The 18,659-nt window shown below is 51.8% G+C and overlaps 1 protein-coding gene across 9 annotated transcripts in view; it reads right to left on the reverse strand.

The window, feature by feature from the left end:
• FOXP1 (forkhead box P1) overlaps positions 1-18,659 on the reverse strand; it is a 517,497-nt gene that overhangs the window by 138,868 nt on the left and 359,970 nt on the right. Inside the window, exon 1 of one of the 9 annotated variants that reach the window (XM_081276312.1) lies at positions 1,627-1,660. The exons of the other annotated variants lie outside the window; for them this stretch is intronic. The gene's annotated coding sequence lies outside the window, so the exon portion shown is untranslated. Of the gene's footprint in view, positions 1-1,626; positions 1,661-18,659 lie in introns of those variants that run through there. 9 annotated transcript variants of the gene reach the window in all.

The following is an 18,659-nucleotide window of genomic DNA, read 5'->3' on the forward strand; positions in this document are numbered from 1 at the left end:
GCTCCCAGGACCGCCTCTTCCGCAGCCCCACACGCTAGGTCGATCCTCCACAGAAGCCTGTTGAATTCTCAGGAGACAGAGTCTCCTGAACCTCAAGGGTTAACTCACTTGCCTTTTAAAAAAAATAACAAGGACATGTATAATTTCCTTTTATCCTAAAACAATGCATGCATTATTTTCTGTGTATCTATTAAAGGGCAAGGCTTTCTGAGTGGAAAACAAAACAGACCTGGGTCCCACGTCCCTGAGTTTCAGCTACTCCCTTCCCTTCTGATAAATCACCAGACGCGCTGTCCAGAAGCAACACCAGCAGCGAGCAAGAGCGCGAGCACCACGGTCATCAAACAGGCAGAGAGACAGGCACGGCAGCCCACGGTTCCACGCGGAGCCCCGGTGCCACACCTGCGCCAGCATCTGGGTAAATACCTGCAGTCTCTCTTTCCATCTTACCTGCAATTACTCCTACTGTTAAACAAATTGTCCTCAAGGCAGAGCCACAAACATCATTTTTCTTTGTCCTTACCAAGCAGAACAACTTTGGAACATGAAAACAGTCGCCGTGGCCACAGGACACACACAAACTTATTTATTTTGTGTGTGTACATGTTTCTCCCATCAGAGGTCTGGACAACTGCAGAGAATATCCCTCTCTGTGCTCTCAGAGCTGCTGTTTCAGACACTAAAATTCAAGGATATTTAGTCTGGGGACTCACAAACAAGGTTCAGGGTAATAACAATGCTCTGAAGATCAAAAGAGACATTTTTCCATTTCCTGTTTATTCTCTGACCAGTATAGCTTAAAAAAGAAAAAATTAGCACCTGGATACCAGTTCCCCTGAAGCTGGGGTCAGGGTGAAGGATGGGGAGGGGAGAGGCCAGCGGGATGACCACGGGCAGGAAAGGGTGTGGCCTTTTTAAAAAGGGTCATACCATGTGTTTAAAATGTCAGTTCAACAGAGAGGACTGGGAGAGCAGACGCTTGGCCCTCCCAGCCCAGTCCCCGCTGGCCCTGCCCAACCAGGCGTCCACCATGAAAACTGCAAGAGCCCTCCAGCACCGGAGTCCACAGCCACCTGGAGCGCCAGGCGGGGGCTCCCCTCCCTGAGCAGCCCACTCTCTTCCAACAACACCATGTGGAGGAGAGAGACCACGACTGCGTGTGTCAGCAGTCGGGCTCTGATTGGCATGAAATTGGGACACAGATCATCAAGACAGATGCACCAATGCAGCCGGTGTGCTGGTGTCAAAGCCGGGGACAGTCTGCTGAGGCAGAATCATACAGGCACCGGCCGCATCCCCCTATGCCCCACCAACAGGAAGAGGACGGCTCCGCTCATCCTCAGCCAGAGCAGAACCAGCTCCGTCCACCTTCAGCCTGGGAAGCCGCTCTGCTGGCCGGACTGGGCTGATTACATCCAGAGACACGTTTGCAAGCAAGAGTGATGAGCAGGGAGTGACCGGCAGCCGCCTCTCCAGTCTCTGGGACAGAGTGGAGGGAGCAGGCAGTAAACCACTTGGAGCACCCTCTCTGCCCTGCTCACACCTTCTGAGAAGCACGGATCCCTCCTTTAAAAGTTCAACCCAGCAACAACGGTCCTTTTTTTTTTTTTTCCTCTAGACACTTACAGAGAAAATGAGGAGTTTGACGGAGGGAGCTCGCACTGCCTGCCTTTGGATTTCCGTCTTCTTGCTGTAGATGGGTTCTGGCTGTTTCTGTTGAAGCGGGGGTTGCCGAGTGGTTAAAAAAGATGTTTGAATAAACAGGAAGTGCTGAGCGGCTGAAGCTCGCTGGAGGAGAGCGCACACTGGAACTCTGCCCTTTGTAGGCAACCTCCCGCTCGGCTCTGCCTCCACGGTAGCTGGCTGGGCTCTCACCAAATGACAAAGAAACCACAAGAATTCCTCAAGTAATTCTTCACTTTCAAAGTTGAAAGATCAGTTGGAGCTTGTAGGTAATTTTCAAAGTTAGCACTTAAAGAAATCTATTAATGCTGCGCGTCTCTAAATCACTCCGGGTCTGCAAGCAGCAACATGGTGCACCAAGTGTGCCCTGGCTGGAGCCTGGCTGGAGCCAGCCCCGCCAAACTCGGCTCACGCAGGCAGAGACACACACACACCAACAGGGTTTTGGGAAACCTGCTCTTGAGATATTTTTGTAGTGACATTTACATAGGCAGGATGAAGAAAGGAAAGAAAGGAAAGAAAGGAAAGAAAGGAAAGAAAGGAAGAAAGGAAGAAAGGAAGAAAGAAAGAAAGACAAGGAAAGAAAGGAAATTCAGGTTCTGCAGACTTTGGAGGATTCTGTCCCGTGCATTTTAAAGAGCTCATCATCCCTGCACTCCAGGGACGTGCCCTTGATCCTGCTGCTATTCCTTCACAGTCTCTGTCTCTGCCAGCCACCGGCTCCCTGCTTGTCTCAGATGCCTGCCTGGCCTACCCAAACTCTCCTTAACCTCTCCAACTCAGCACCCAAGTCCTGTCTTCTGTCACCCAAGGGACTCGACAGGTACCTGGAGGAAAAGCCCACCGCAGGAGGCCCAGAAGGTTGGCTGGAGAGAGAGGAAGGAGAGCCGAACAGCCATGTTCAGGGGGAAAAAGGAGGAAGAAAGGCTCCTGCAAACTGCTCTGCTCCTCTGCCACGGAAGCCACCGATATGTCACCGAGCACGGCGTACTGGACGGCCTGTCACGCAGGTGCTGATACTCGGCTAAAATAACTCATTGGGAGCTGTCACGGGTGTTTACATAGGCCCCCATCTTTTCTTCATGGAAGGAAATTTTTTACTGGAATTCATCTTCTTTTGATCTCACATTCAAAGCAACGGCAGCTTGACAGACATTCAAGTCTGAAAGCAAATCCAGACGCCGAAGATAAACCGCCGGAATATGACAGGCAGAAGCATCTAAAGCTTATAAAAATGAAGAGAACAGCATGTCGCCTGAGTATTACAATACAGAAATCAAGAGACACATTAGGTGGAACTGATCAGCCACAAAAACAGTTCAAAAGGCAGATCGTAGAAACAGAGGACCAGGCTGGGGGAGAAATGGGGCCAATCTGGTCCACTGCCTCCCCTCCCTTGGAGCCTGGAGCCCCCGCCCACCCTGCCCCTCCAGGAGGGTGGAGTGGCCAATGCAGTTGCTCCCCTGGCCTCCGGTCCAGTCCCAGTCCTGGCCATGACTTCCTAGCAATGGTTTCCAGGGCAGGAGAGCGGGAGGTTGCTGCTCAGTGCCCACATGCCGCGTTCTACCGACACCCCAGCTTCCGCCCTGTGATTCAGGATCAGAAGGCGAGAACCTGGGAAGTGGGTGGTCAGGACACACACTTCTCCTGGCAGGGCTCCAAGGAGCTAGAGATGGCGCCCGGGAGCACCCAGCAGCCCAGCTCCTTGCAAAGGGCTCCTTCGTCCTGCAGACAGGCAGCGGCCTCCGTCCCTCGGATGGGTCCCTGCTGCCCACCCAGTAGCGCCTAAGCCAACCAGGACAATGCCTTAAAGGAATGTTTACCAGAACTTCCTTAGAGGCATACAATTACTTTTTTTTTTTTTTTTTTTTTACAAAGCCTCTCATTTTAATTAAAGTCAGAGCACATAATGAAAAGGTGCTTCTCCACAGAGTTTTGTCCTTAGAGCCATGTGTTCGCCAACACCGATGGGAACAAGCAGCTCCAGGTTAAAGGACAACAGGACTCCACAGTAGGATGCAGCCTGCGGTTGTCACTCCTGATTGTGAAAACCCTCTGGGACGGCAAAGCAAGAACTGTTTTGTGGAATGCTTGGCTATTTAAAATTAGCACTTCTCCCTGTCCCCCCCCCCATTTTTTGGCATAATAAACCATCACTGAGATATGGATTTAAAAATGTACAACCCAATTTTAAAAGCTGTAATCAGTTTAGGGTTTGCCTTGTGCAAACAAGATTCCTGGGTAACTAAGTTACAAATGTGAGAGGAAAAAAAAAACAACTAAACAAACAGAAAGCAAACATCCTACTAGATTCTCAGCCCGGTTCTTTTTAAAAGTCACCTTCTGTCCTGCCTCTACAACAATGCAATGTGCTAGATGAAGTTGGTGATTTTGCTTTAAACAGTATCAGTTCAATCTGTTCAACTCCGCTATTCTTCTCTCACCTTAAAAAAAAAAAAAAGTAGTTGCTTTCAACACTTACTCTCCAAATCCTCCAACGTGAACCTCCCATGTTGCTGTAGCTGTGGCAGTTACCCCCAACAGTGTGGCTTACTGTAAAAGTGAAATGTAAACTCCCTGCACACTGCAGAACAGGCTCTCCCTCTGCAAAGGGTGACCCCCCCACCCTGCACAAAGTGACACTCCATGTCACAGGGCCAGCCTTCTCCAGCTTTTTTTTTCCTGCCACATATAAAGACCTTCATTAGTATAATTAAATGACTTCTGGGTTTTTTTGATATAAACAACTTCTGATATGTCATTTTAAAACCTCACAAAAACATCATTAAAGAGCTGCCATCTTTAAAGGAGAAATCCTCTGCTCAGGGCCCTGGGATGGAAGTCAGGCTCCGGCCTCCTCTCTCTGCCTTTCAGACTCTCCTGGACTTGAATGTCACCCTGGACCTTGAATCCCTGAATGTGAATGGCTGCATGCTAATTGCTCTAATTGCTTGAAGAGGTACAGGCAGGTGAAACCCGATCCCGTGGCCATGGTGGACCTAGAACAACACTGCCATGTTTACACAGTGGTTGGAATTTAATAGACAGAGTGGCCTAGTCTCAGACAGCACAAGCTCAGCTAATAGGTGACCTCTTAATGTAGTCCTCTTAAAAAAAGAACACAACAAAATACAATTGCATGTTCTGAACGGCAGGGTCCTAAATACCAAGGTTATTTGCTCGCCTCCGGATCCAGCACAGGTTATACTACACCTGACATTTACACGGGCAACCTCACCCCGAATTCGCTTTTTTTTTTTCTTTAACTTTAAAACAAAAAAGCACTTTATATGTCAGTCACCTTACAAACAGATTATGACTCTATGGTATTTCCAAGTAAGTGCATTCATTTAAATTTTAAATGGAGTGTTTCTCATACTGTAATCCTCCTGGTCCCTTAAAGGGGAAGGCTCCTGCTCCCCTCACCTCCATTTATGGAATTCCTGCTCCGGTACACAGTGACTGCAGCTCAGGTTGAGCCAGCCTCTCACGCGGGAGATTCACAACAATGCCCATGCTCTCCGAGGCTCTGCTCTGACGCTCTGTGGGACTGGAGCCTGCCTCTCATCTGCAGGGGCCAGAGTGGCCTGGACAGAGGCTAAAGTGCTTACTTGGTGACCGGAGCCATTGTCCCTGGATATTTTAATGACCTGGCGTGGACGTGGATGTTTAGTGGTAGCTCCCCACGGTTCTTATAATGGGGCACAAATGTGACCAGTGCCACACAGGAAACAGGCTCCGAGAGAGGAAACCCATAGAGGCGAGGTAGGGCCCGTGCCCACCCGGCCACCCGACACCCACAAGCACAGGTGTGCACTCAGAGAGAGCACATGAAGACACGTGTGTGCACGCACACGGGAGCTACACACAGGGGAACGTTCACGCGGAGCCAAGGAAACATGACTACCAGCACAAACTCTGCCCCCTGAAGGCAAAGGGACCTGGGGGGAGAGAAGGACAGTAGGACCCCACAGAGCAGGGAGCCCCGCTGGGCTTTCAAGTTGTGCTCTCTGTTGACTTCGGAAGACGCGGCAGAAATTGCAAAAGTAGTAGAGAACAAGTCCCCAAAAGGTATGAGAAAAAATATCATTCCACGCCCTAAGTCATGAATCTGGGTGCTTCTCTGCCTGAACCATTTGTGCCCACACACTGGGGGGCGAATCCAGGCAGCGGGGTACCTGCACAGGAAGTCCTTGGAGTCCCACAGGATTTACATCTTGTCCTAAAGTTGCAATTCACCAAGAAGAGGTCACGCCCCTCCCCTGAGGAAGGAGGGGGACAGTATCCATTTAAAGATGCAGTATAAACTCGTCCAGGTCTGGGACAGGAACACAGAGAGAAAAGTAAACAAGCCCCACCCGCTGGCCCCCAAACAGTTCCCCTTTGAACGCTCTCCGCGGAGAGTGCCTGGTACCGAGAGCTGCCCTGGGTGCTGGAGGGTCAGCGGAGCTGTGCTGAGCTGACAGGTTCCCTTTACGGCAGTTCAGAACTCTGGAGATGCTGGCCTTGCTCACCACCAGCTCAGCAACAAACGGCTAGAAAACTTTCATGAGGGGGCAGAGGACAGGACTGCAAACAATCCAGGAAACCGCGAGAAACTGGACTCCCTCTACATAGGGGGAGGACCCAGGACTGGGGACCAAGGGGCCTGCAGAGGTGACAGCTACACCACAGGGCCCAGATTTCCTGGCAGAAGGGCCCAGCCAGGACTGCGTGTCACCAGTGCCAAGGCCAGACCTTGAAAGGGTTGGCTGGGCCCTGCCTCCTTGATTGTATTCTTCCCAACTGTGCCCACAGACTCTGCCTTCCAAGTCCCCCTCCACCCCACTTCCAATTCCCAAGCTCCTTTCCCGCCTCGGGGAAGTTGGAAGCCCCCTCCACCAGAGTCTCACCCCCACACCCAGATTTAAATGCGACTTCCCCAAATCTGTCTGTAATTTAAATATTCATTAGACCGATCCTATCACATGAATCCTAATATCTATCTCCTAATGCTCTGAGACAGGTTATAAATGCACTTTGAAAGGTTTAATTCAATTGGCAATCCGAGAGGTCTTATCACCGGAAATGTGTTATTTTCGTATTATTCAAGAAATGAACAAATGTGTTTTCCACAAATGTATTTTAGAAGCTACCCTTTCTTGTTATTGAAAGAAAATTGTGTTTATTACTCCTTTAGCACAGTGTAAACTCATAAACGTCAACAGAGGGTACAAGGAAAACTGTCAGCTAAATATTGTTTCCTTCATGTGCTGTTCTTCCAAGTCAATTACGCCTTTCAACTTCTGGGGCATTGTATGATAAACTGGCAGTAAAAATCATTCACATTAATATACCATGGTGCCTTGCCTGCAAAAGGTAATTAAAGAAGTAAATGACTCATAAGAATAGACATATTAGCTGCGAAATGAAAGGCAACTGAGCTGCCACATAAAAATATGTACCATTAAGATACTGCATTTTCATATTCCTGTAATCAGCTTCTGCAGACTAATGCTTATTTAATCCAGTTCTGTGCTAAGTCCATCAACAACTGTTTTTTTGCTGTTTTCTCCTTCACTGAACATTATGAGAGCAGGTTTGGAATAAATACTGCAATGAGATTTTTGCATACTCAATTGAAGAACAGGTTTTTACATTTTAAAATCTATTTTTCTTTCTCGGAGAAATGCAACATTTAAAAAAAAATAGATGACTGATGGAAAAAATAGAGACTCAACTAGGCCTGCCCCTTGGGTGGCAGGACATCGGGGAAGTCGCGTTTGCTGCCTGGTTCTCTGTGACCCATGCTGCAGTCAGCTCCAGGGCCGGGCTGCGACTTGCAGGGCTGGGCTTCCTTTAGGAAACACTCCCTTTGTTAATAGCTTGAGCAGGATGAGGGCCATCTATCCTTGGCAGGGATGGAGAGGGAAGGCAAGGGGGAAGGAGTCGGCAAGCGGGCTTTCTGATGGATGAGCCCTCGTCAGAGAGGTCAACTGACCCTCAGATGAGCGGCCCTCCTTTTGGTCTCTGTCCCTCCAACTGACATTTTGCTCTATCCGTCATGTGCCGGTGATTTCTGTGCCTCCTGGCCAGCCCAGCCCCGCCACCCTGCAGAACAGCAACCGCACACAGTGTGGTCAGACCTTGATCCCAGCAGAGGAGAGGGTCCGCCGGCACCACACTGTGAGTGCTTCTGGAAGCCTCAGAGGCCTGCTGTTTCCTGGAGGCTCCAGAAATGGCCGCTTCTCTTTGGAAATGAGGATTCTCGGTTGGTAACTGATCTGCTCTCCAGCTGTGCCTGTCCAGTTTGGGAGTTTGAGCTCTGCAAACTCTTGCCATTGCCCGTACCACCAATAAACAAACAAACACAACCCAGCCTGCCACAGGATCCTTGCCTTCAAGTGGGTCTGCTGGGAATCTACCCCCTGAGGGACTGACAAAGCATTCTAGAAGGTTCCCCCAACTGACTAAAAACATCCGAGAGCTTTCTACCTTGTGTTGTCCTGGAAGACACAGACTTCCACCAAGGTACAGCTCTAGGTGTCCCGCGAGCTCCACCTCCAGGCTGTCCCTCCTCCTGTGAGTGTGGCAAGTTGTTTGGTTTCAATATTGATGACCTGTCAGGCAGGTCTTCGAGGACAGCACAGGGCACGAGATGGCCCTGCAGTGACCCTCGGCTATTTGTTTGTCTTTCCAGGGTTCTTAGAAGCAAGTGCGGCCTCCAGACGTGAGCAGGTGGCTCCTGGTACCGGGAAGCTGTCTCCCTGTGCTGCAGACACCCCTCAGCACTGCACACCGTCCTTTCTCTAACTGAGGACCAGAGGTTCCCATGAACACAGCCCATCCATGCTGACCGGGAAACACGTGGAGAGACACAGCACTTCCAAGGGCCTCAAAACAGGATTATCAAGGGATGTAATGAGATCAGGAAATAAGAGCATTCTCAACATCCGGCAGGAATCAGCCTTCAGACACCATCCTTAGCTGTTTATAACACCTCACGATCAAAAACGCAGCTTTGGGGACACGACACACCTAACCCTCCGCATTCCTGAGAATCAACCTACGTGCATGAACGCAACGATCCATGAATTAGTTTTTAAAATACGTTTTAAAAAACTAGCAGACCCTCATCCGAGAAAGTAAGGCAAGAAGGCAGCTCTTCTGAGCCTGATAGTCCTCAGACCTCTGCAGATTAGGATTCGAACATGTAATTAAGAAAGATAACCCCAGTTTTTACAGTAATTAGTGGCTGTGGGAAATGGGATACTATCTCTCCCAAGTGTTACAAATACACCACCCTGCTAAATAATCCGCAGTGCTGGAAACTAGACTCGGCACCAAGGGCAAAGCGGCTGTGCGGCGAGGAGCGGTAAATGACAGACTGGCGTTCAAGCCCATTAGCTGCTATGTGATAGGAGCACATTCACTAGCACGCGACCTGTGAAAAATCTTAGATCTCTTTAAATCTCTGAATTGGATTACTGCATTAATTCTTAAGAACTGCAATTCTTCAACCAAGTCAAATTACCCTCATTAATGGTGGAAAAACTGCCTCTGCAATAAGTTTAAAAAAAAAGATATTTATTACCTATAATCACTTTCACAGACTACCCGAAACAGGAAGGATGCTGGCAACTCAGAACGTGGTCTCACATGTCGACTCCGGCCAGAACCAAAATCAAAATAAAAGCATTTGCATACTATTTAAATTTCTTTTTTCACATCTATAGGAAAGGTCTTTTTATTAGAAGAAGCAAGTAGCTCCATTTTACAGGACAGGAAACGGGGGCATCTGTAGCACCCTGGGGTCAACTGCTGGGCTCTCCCAGCTAAGCGGGGGCAGAGCAGGCTCCTGGCCTCCTTTCTGGGCATGCGATGCTAGAATCAAATCAGACAGACCGACTGACACCACTGTAATGCGACGCTCTGACTTCTCTAAATCACACGCCGTGGATTAAAAGGCAGGCAAAATGCATGGAAAGACAGAAACACCGCTCCCGGGGAGAAAGGATGCCCAGGATGGGTCTTCACAGCACCCACGGCCTCGGCTCCTCTCGTTTGCTAGAGCTGTTGAACCTCCACAGAGAATCCCCTGCCTGTGTCCTCTTGGAGTGGTGAGGGAAAGAAGAAATGCTAATTGATCCTCACTGCCTGCGTTGTCCCCAGAGGGCCGCACTGGAAATGTGGCCAAGCCTGACAGAGAGGGAGAAGCTTCTGGCTTCACGGCAGTGAGCTCCCGGGGCCCAGGGAGGCTGCAGCACTGGTCAGCCCAAGCCAGGCCCCGGGGAGGGCGAGAAACGCAGATGGGGCTGGACACACACAAGGCATCCTGGTCAGACGGCTTCCACAGCATGTGCCAGGGGACAGGGAGACGATGCTCCCCAGACTGGACAAGAACCAGCACTTCAAAACAGCTGTGATAAGATGCTATCTGCAGTCCATGAGAAAAACCCAGGGGCTCTCCAGGACTTCCAAATCACAGTTATAGAAATGCTATTTCACTCACTTAAGATATGATGATAAAAATCAAATCCAGTATTTCCAAGGATCCTAAAATCCACTTGATTTTTTTCCTGGGTGGTGGGAACCATACTGAGGACCTTGCACACACTAGGTAAGTACTCACCCACTGAGTTACACCTTCATGGCCCCTCTAACGTTTTTTGAAAAATAATCTTCAGTAATCATTAGTGGTGAGGGGGGGCGTCTGAATGCCACAGCAGACCTGCAGAGCCCTGCTCATCCAGGTAACGGGGATGGACAGGCCTCCATCAGCCTCAGTGTGGGAGGCATTTGCATTCCCTACCCTGGGCCTTCCAAGAACCTGTCCAGGTGGGCATCAGCCACCCATCCTACAGAGGAGGAAAACCAGGTTCAGTCACGATGTCAACTATAAAGCACCAAGAGAAAAATGAGAAAATTAAACAAAACAAAACAAAACAAAAAATACCTAGGTTTAGTCTGGGTGACTCTCTGGCCCAACACAGAGTGGCTTCTAGTGAGCCCCTGGCCACTCTGTCTGCTTGGAGGTGAAGGCAAAGCTTCAGAGGAAAGTCAGAGTGGAGCTGGTAAAGCACTGGGAGGAAACGGGCATCCAAGCAGGACATGAAAAAGCGCCACCCGCTGGGTGCAGGGATGCTGTCACACCTGTCATTGCAGTGGTCCAGGAGGCTGAGGCAGGAGGACCGCAAGTTCAAGGCCAGCCTCAGCAACTCAGTGAGACCCTGTCTCTAAATAAAATACAAAATAGGACTGGGGATGGGGCTCAGGGGTCGAGTGCCCCAGAGTTCAATCCCAAAAAAAAAGTGCCAACAAACCAACACCCGATCAGCAGATACCCCAAGACATGCAGACTCAAGCCCACCTCCCTCAGAGGCACCGCATGCTCGGCAGGACAATTTGGACACTGCTCCTCTTGGCCCTGGTCCTTGGTAGCATCTTCTCCTCTCCCTAGGAGCTTTAGGACTGCTGGTCAGGGGAGTCAGCACTGACCTTGTGGTCAAGCCATAGCTCAAAACAAACAGGACCGAAGCCCATGCTCAGGCATCAGGTTCACACCCACTACTTACACACCCACCCGACACGAGTTTTGAGATCTACATTGTCCTGAGCAGATCTACACACTGGGCCTCTGAGGGAGAGTGGCCGGCCTGGTGCTTCCTCTGGTCACACCACCGTCTGGTGGGCCGTAGAGTTAGGACGAAGGTCATCAGCGCACCTGGAGACGAGTAGGGGCCGTGACCAAGGAAGCATCGAGAGCTTCACCCAACGCCTCGTCTCTAGCCTATTCTGATAAGTCCACCTGGGGGTTCATCTACGGACATATTTAAGATGCAACCCCAAAATAAAGAAGGAATCAAACAGCCAAGGAGCAGAGAGAAGGTTCTGGAAGATGGGGCACAGAGGTTCAGAGGAACGCCAGGATGTGGCTGTGCTCAGGAGGCGGGGAGCTTGTTAGACACCAGGAACACAGGACTGTGGGGCTCGGCCAGCGCCTGCCTTCCTCCCCCAGCTGCCGTAAAGCAGAGGGAAACACAAATCCCAAGATGCTTTCCAACCAGCGACCTGGTGACTGAAGGTGCATCCTACCAGCAGAAGCCCCAAACCAAGAGATCCCATAAAGACCCAGAAGACTTCAGGTGATTGGTACGGAAAACAGAAACGCCTTGGAGGTGGCCTGTCTGTGTCTTGGCCGTTCTCAAGGCCGTCAGGTAACATGTCCCCCACTCTGCACCCGGCCAGCACCTTTCCCAGACAGACCATCAAACACCGACGTCGGCTGCGGTGAAACGGCTTTGCCATCCTCTCTGAGGCCTAGGTTACCTGACCTCATAAGAGCTGCTTATCTGCCTGCGCCTGGAAGAACCGCGAGCCCTTCGAATTGGCATCGGGAGGGCAGAGCCCAAGGACGACAGGGACAGGAAGCACCAGGAAGGCTTCTTGTGGCAATGTGGCTCCATGGGGGAGGAGGTCCTGTGGCAGGGATGCAGGAGCCTCCAGGGCTCAGGGCAGCCCAGGCTGACAGCCAGCCAGGGGACGGGACCTCAGTCCTGCAACCACAAGGCACGACGTTCTCCTAGCCCCCAGAATGAGCTCAGAGGCCGATTCTCCTCCATGGCCTGTGGACAGGCACCCAGGGCAGCTCCATTCCAGCCGGACTGTGAGCTCAGGCTCAGTTGTTTAAGCCGCTGGTGCCATGCAGCAACAAAAACCGAATGCATGTGGAAATGGACTGAATCTTGTCCCCTGTGCCTAGGTTTGAGGAATGTGCTTCTCCCATTTAATGGATAGGGACCCACTGGGAGCGCGGAGAAGGGAAGGGTGGGGCCCAGGGCCCCAGAGGCCAACATGGCTGCCCAGGTGCTACTGCCCTCTGGGCCTCACTGGGCTCCTCTGTAGAAGCAGGGCTACGGGCCTGGGGGGTGGTGAGGAGAACCCGGGTAAAACACCTTCAGAACCGGCACACACCATCCAAGTGGTCGCTCACACCCCTACCGCTTCCTTCCTGAGCCGTGGGGGGACACGCTTCCCTCACAGTGACTCCAATACTGCTCTAGTAAAGCCCAACACACAAAGAAGGGCCCGCCCTTGGCCAGGGAAGAGAAAGCACTGCACGCCCTCTGGGTGCTCTCGTAGCCCACACCAGGACGGGACCAAGGCCCGGGTGAAGAGTGGACAGAGGGCACAGCGCCCGGCGGGGGTGCAGCCCACCTGCGCTCCACCCCGGCCTAGTCTTCAGGAGGTGGAGAGGAGACTTGTGTCCAGTCCCAGCTCTACTGCTGACCTCTCCACTCCCCGCCAGCTTTGTCACCTGGGAGGTGGGGATGACATGACACTGTGTTTACTCTTGTCGGGAGAAGTGAGGACCATGAGATTTTCTGGGGTCAGTACCTGGCTCTCCATAAGTCCCTCCCCGCTCCCCCCCACACTATACTGTACTCTTACCACTGCTGTGGAGTGCGGAGTAGGCGCCAATATCCCCCCACAGAGTCTGTGATCCCCCAAGGTGATCTGGTAGATGGGGCTCAGTAAATATATAAAAATAAACTCGGGGCTGGGGATGCGGCTCAAGTGGTAGCGCGCTCGCCTGGCATGCGTGTGGCCCGGGTTCGATCCTCAGCACCACATACCAACAAAGATGTTGTCTGCTGAAAACTAAAAAAAATAAATAAAAATTAAAAAAAAATTAAAAATAAACTAATGTAAGGGTTCACCACTGATGCCTTTCCACGTACGCTACGACCCACCTGATGACAAGACAGTGAGGGGACTCCTCCACAGCCACGTTTTTGCCATTAAGCTTTACTATTTTTACTCAAAAGGGGAGAAAAAGTTTATCCCTCTCCCTGACCTTATTCATAGTTTTGCTTTTCTTGGTTTCGATTACCTGTGGGCAACTATGGTCAGGAATATTAAATGGGATATTTTGAGAAGAAGGACGTCATAAGTTTTAACTGCATGGCATTCTGAGTAGTGTGACATCTCATGCCACTCTGCCTGGGATTTAAGCCATCCCTGTGTTCAGTGTATCCACACTGTATACTCTACCTGCCCATTAATCACGAGTAGCTATCCCGGTTATCAGATCAATGGTCAGAGAACTGCAGTACTTGTACTGAAGTAGCCCTGATTCTACATACTACTGGCCCCAAAGTGTGAGAACAGCAATGCTGGCAATTCCGATATGCCAAAAATAAGCTGCAAAATGCTTCCTTTAAATAAAAAGGCAAAAAGTAAAGTAATATCTGAACTTTTATCACAGTATGTTGTTATAATTGTTCTATTTTTAATCATTGTTAATCTCTGAACATGCCTGATTCGTGAGTGAACCGTTACCACGGGCAGGGTATGAAGGCACTGGTAGGATCTATACTCCTGGGCATCTACTAGGGGTTGTGGAACATATCCCAAGGAGGAGGGGAGATTATTGTACACGGGCCTTAAACCCTTGGTTTACTGCTTTCTAAGGAGGATTTTGGGCAAAACCAGCAAAGAGGATCCCACTTCTGGAAGAGTGTAAAGGGTAAGCGGTTTCTGCCAGAGGGTCAGGGAGAAGGCCTCCAGAAAGAGCAGGCGGGGTGCCAAGAGCACACAGGAGTCTCGAGCCACAGGCAGAGCCTGCAGGTCAGCCTGGGTTTGGCCTCACAAGTTGGGCTCTTGGGGGAGGGCGTGTCCACGAACTTGAACACGTGTACAGATTCACGTCACCAGCACCATCGGGAGCCAGAGTGGCTTAACACCTCCTCTATGTGCCATCCCAGACTGGGATGCCCCTGCCCCAGCCCCAGGGCCACATCTGTGTGTCCCTCACAAGTGCTGAGAACTCTCAGGAATGCCCCCGCATGAGGGACTGTGCTGTGTGCTGTCCTTAGGGCTCTGTCACTCACCACACTGTCCTCGAGACTGTCCAAGCTGCTTCCCCGTTCCTGCTGGACAAGGTCGACCTGCACAGAGCTCCCCCAGCCTGTCTGTCCATCCCCCTACCCAGGCCTACATGGGCCGAGTCCAGCAAGGGGCAGCTGCGAATGAGGCTTCTGAGGACATGTGCACAGGGCTTCCACCTGGACACCTGCCTGAGCTCAAAGCCTGCATCTCGGCTGCAGGAGCCCTTGTAGCTGGACGGTCATTTCTGCAAGGTGGCCGCACACTTTTATGTTCCCACCAGCGAAGCAGGAGACTGGGCTCTCTCCTGGCCCTTCCCACAAGCACAGGGCACTATGGTCCTGGGGCCCTTTCCTTCCCCACATGGCTTCCCTTGGCCTTTCCCCACATGGCGTCTGCTGACTGGGAACAACTCCTCCCGACACTCCCACCTGCGGGGCTCCTTCTGTGGTGACAACTCTGTTCAAGTCCTCACCCATCTATCAGCTGGGCCTGGCCTGTGGTTCACGGTGGGGTGACGAGGGTTGTTCGTACCTTCTGTGCACAAGTCCCTTTCTGGGGATGTCATTTAAAACCCGTCCTCCCAGCGGGGAGCACACCCCCATCAGGAATGACAGCTGTGCCACAGAAACTTCTTTTACCCCAGGTTAGGGAGAAAGGAGCGTTTGGGGCGACTGCCTCGGAGGAGAGAAAGGCCGGCCAGGAGCCAAGGCTGGGCTGTGTCCTGAGCACCCAGGAGAACAGGGAGTGGCCATGGTCTAGGGCCTCGGGAAGAAGCCGCTCTTCAGGGCCATGGTTTCAACTCTGTGACTAATGATGCCACGGGAGGGTGACATCTTCCAGGACCTGCAGTTGGTGCTGCTGAGCCACCGGGGGTAGACCTGCGAAGTCGGGGGCTGTTCCTGCGGTGAGATGAGGGAGACTGGTTCCAATGCCAAACGTGGACGTCGTCACGTTAACACGTGCCTGGGCCACACCAGGCCTGCTCCCAGGGCTGGCTCACCCTGCACGTCTTCAAGGGAAACCGTGCCCTCCCCTGAGGGGCACCCAGAGGGGAAAGCACCACAATGACTGTAAGAACACAGGTGTTGGTGGCTCCCCAGGAAAGGTCCACGTGACCCTGCACGCAGGCAGCCACTCTTCCGACTCAGAAAAACCCTTCCTGGTGCTCAGCCTCCTCTAGGGACCTCCTTTCCCCCGGAACTCAGACACTCAGCTTAAAATGTGCAACTGGGTCAAGGCCAGGACCGCCAGCAAGAGGGACCCGAGGACGGCCAAACCGCCGGACAGCTGACGCTCTGGTGAGGCTCCAGGAGAGGACCACAAGGGAGAGAGGCCCGAGGAACCCTTGATCCCAAGGGCAGCCTCCCGTCCCTGAGCACCATTCCCAAGCCAGGCAAAGCCCGTGGCCATCTCTGGTGGGTGCTGCCCTCCTTGCTGGCCCAGGCACCAAGGTGCCCCCGTCCAGCTTTGTGTTGAGCCCTGCTGGGCTCCAGGCTCCAGGCAGCACCGACCCGGCACCTGGAGGGCAGCTTCCAGAAGGCTGTGCCTCCTCCTCGGTGGACAGGGGCTGGTCTCACCCTGGACCCGACCACGGGCCAGGGGCACAGCGTTCCTACAATGTCCTCTCTTTGCTCCCCTTTCTGCCCTCCAATCTCTCCTACCACAGAGGGCAAAAGATCTGCAGGACACACTGCTGGTCAGCACTAGAGGCTCCCCAGCCACTGGGAACAGAAGCCCGTGTGCACAGGGGGACCCTGCTCACCCTCGTCTCACATGCTCTCCCTCCGTGGTCCTGCCAGCCTGGCCACTTCACCACCCTCCTCCCGGGACAGCCCCGCTCCCTCCAGAGCACCCACCTCGCACCTGCACCTACACAGCCCGGCCAGGCGGGCCGTCCCTCCAGCTCTTGCCTGGGGTGAGGTCCTCTCCGCCCCACAGGCCCCAGGGTTCCAACTCCCTGTCCCCTTGGCAATTCCACTACCTATAGACACCAGGCTGGCACACCCACCTGTGATCCCAGTGGCTCTGGGAGGCCGAGGCAGGAGGATCGTATGTTCAGAGCCAGCCTCGGCGATTTAGTGAGGCCTGAGCAATTCAGCGCGACCCTGACCCTAAATAAAACATAAAAAGGGCTGGGGTGTGGCTCAGTGGTGAAGTGCCCCTGACTTCAATCCTTGGTAACAAAACAAACAAAAAAGCCCACTATGCTTATCGGTGTGACATTTCTCCCTATTAGAGCACACCTTCTCTGACATTACAAACAAGTGTCCGTCTGTGTCCGCAACAGCCCCGACAGCACTGCTGCCCAAACAAACAGAAGAATGAACGACTGTGTCGGGTCAGGTTCTCCTAGGCCCTCACCTTGATGGCATTCTCTTTTTAAATACTTTTAGAAGAAAACTGATCGTTCCCATACTGTCACAAGTGGGAGCGCATTTTCAAACACAACTGCAAAACGCTCAGGAACCGTAAGAAACGGTGGATAAAATAAAGTCACGTGAACGTCAGATGAGGCTACAGTGACCTGAGAGGAGTGACCTGAACGTCCTGCAACACTGGGAAAATACTCACAGATGGAAGCCTGGAAACGAGGTCTGATTGATACGGTCAGAAGCCTCCTGTCCATCAATAAGGGAAGACACGAAATACAATAGAAAACTGGGTAACTTGAAAAAAATCACAGGGCTGGGGATGTGGCTCAAGCGGTAGCGCGCTCGCCTGGCATGCGTGCGGCCCGGGTTCGATCCTCAGCACCACATACCAACAAAGATGTTGTGTCTGCCGAGAACTAAAATAAATAAATAAATAAAAATTCTCTCTCTCCCTCCCTCTCTCTCTTAAAAAAAAAAAAAAAAAAAAAAATCACAGACACCTGCAACTCGAAGTTCCTCAGTCTCACTCCAAAGGGAAACGTGCGTCTCCTGTGCTCCTTCATCCATCCACCAAACAGGCCCACAGGAACCCTGCCGTGGCTGTAGAGCGGGAGGCAGACATGGGTGCCCGGCTCTGAGACGGGAGGTCTGCACCCGAGCTGGGAGAGGGAACCCTGTAGGAGCGCCTAGGGCAGAGGTGCGACCCAGCGCAGAGCTCCCCTGCACTAGTGCTCAGACCGCACCCTGGTAGGAGAGCCTGGGAACGTCTCAGAGGCTCCATCACAGTGGCCCCACAGGGCTGGGCCAGGGGCGGGGTGGGAGAGGGCAGGAGACCTGCAGCCTTGCTGAGTTTGCTGTGGGCTGGGAGAGAGGTTCAGGCAGGGTTAAGGAGCAAAGCAGACTTCCTTTAAAACCGCAGGAGGAGGGTCTCCTACCCACTGGCATGGCGTGAACCACGAGGAGTGAGTTCTAGGACACTCATAGCTCCCCGTGAGGCGTGGCTTTAGGACTCACCAGGATGCCACACAAGGCACTCAGTAGATTCTAAGGTGAACTGTTGTGATTTTTTTTTTTTCATTTTAACATCTGCAAATCTGGGATGCCTCCGAAAACATAACAGCATAAGAAAGCATCCCAAACGGACTGGCTTGACTGCATTGTTACTTTGATACTGGTTTAAAAAATAAAGATCCTACAAAAGATTCAATGAAGTGTGGCATGTCCTGCTTTATGGATCAGGAATATATTTCTAAAAGATAATAAAAATATTCTTAGGCACGACACTTATGCCCTTTATCAGCTGGATACACTGAGAGTGTGTGAGTGCGTGCGTGTGTGTGAGATTCAAAAGTTCATGGTTGTGTTATACGAGGTTCATACTGGGGGGTCCAGGAGATGAATCCATAGATGGGTTACACCACTGTCTGGTTCTATCCACCAGGTAAAATTGGATTCTGTTGAAGCAAAGTGGCTTATGTGAACCTAATTCTGTCTCCATCCAAACACACAATCGAGGCAGTTCTCGCCCCTCTCTTTCTTCTCCCCACTCTGTTTGGTGAGGAGAAGGGGATGTAAGGAGGAGGCAGACTGTTTAAGCCCATAGTTATCAGCACCCACAGCAGCTGGACCGCTTTTGTCTCTCACTCTCCCAGGTACCCACATCCCAGATCAGCTTAACACATGACCTGATTTCTTTCCTCCTCTTTCCTTTTTTTTTTTTTTTTTAAAGACAGG

Source organism: Spermophilus citellus, assembly GCF_964194105.1.
Source record: "Spermophilus citellus genome assembly, chromosome: 19".
NCBI classification, from domain to species: domain Eukaryota; kingdom Metazoa; phylum Chordata; class Mammalia; order Rodentia; family Sciuridae; genus Spermophilus; species Spermophilus citellus.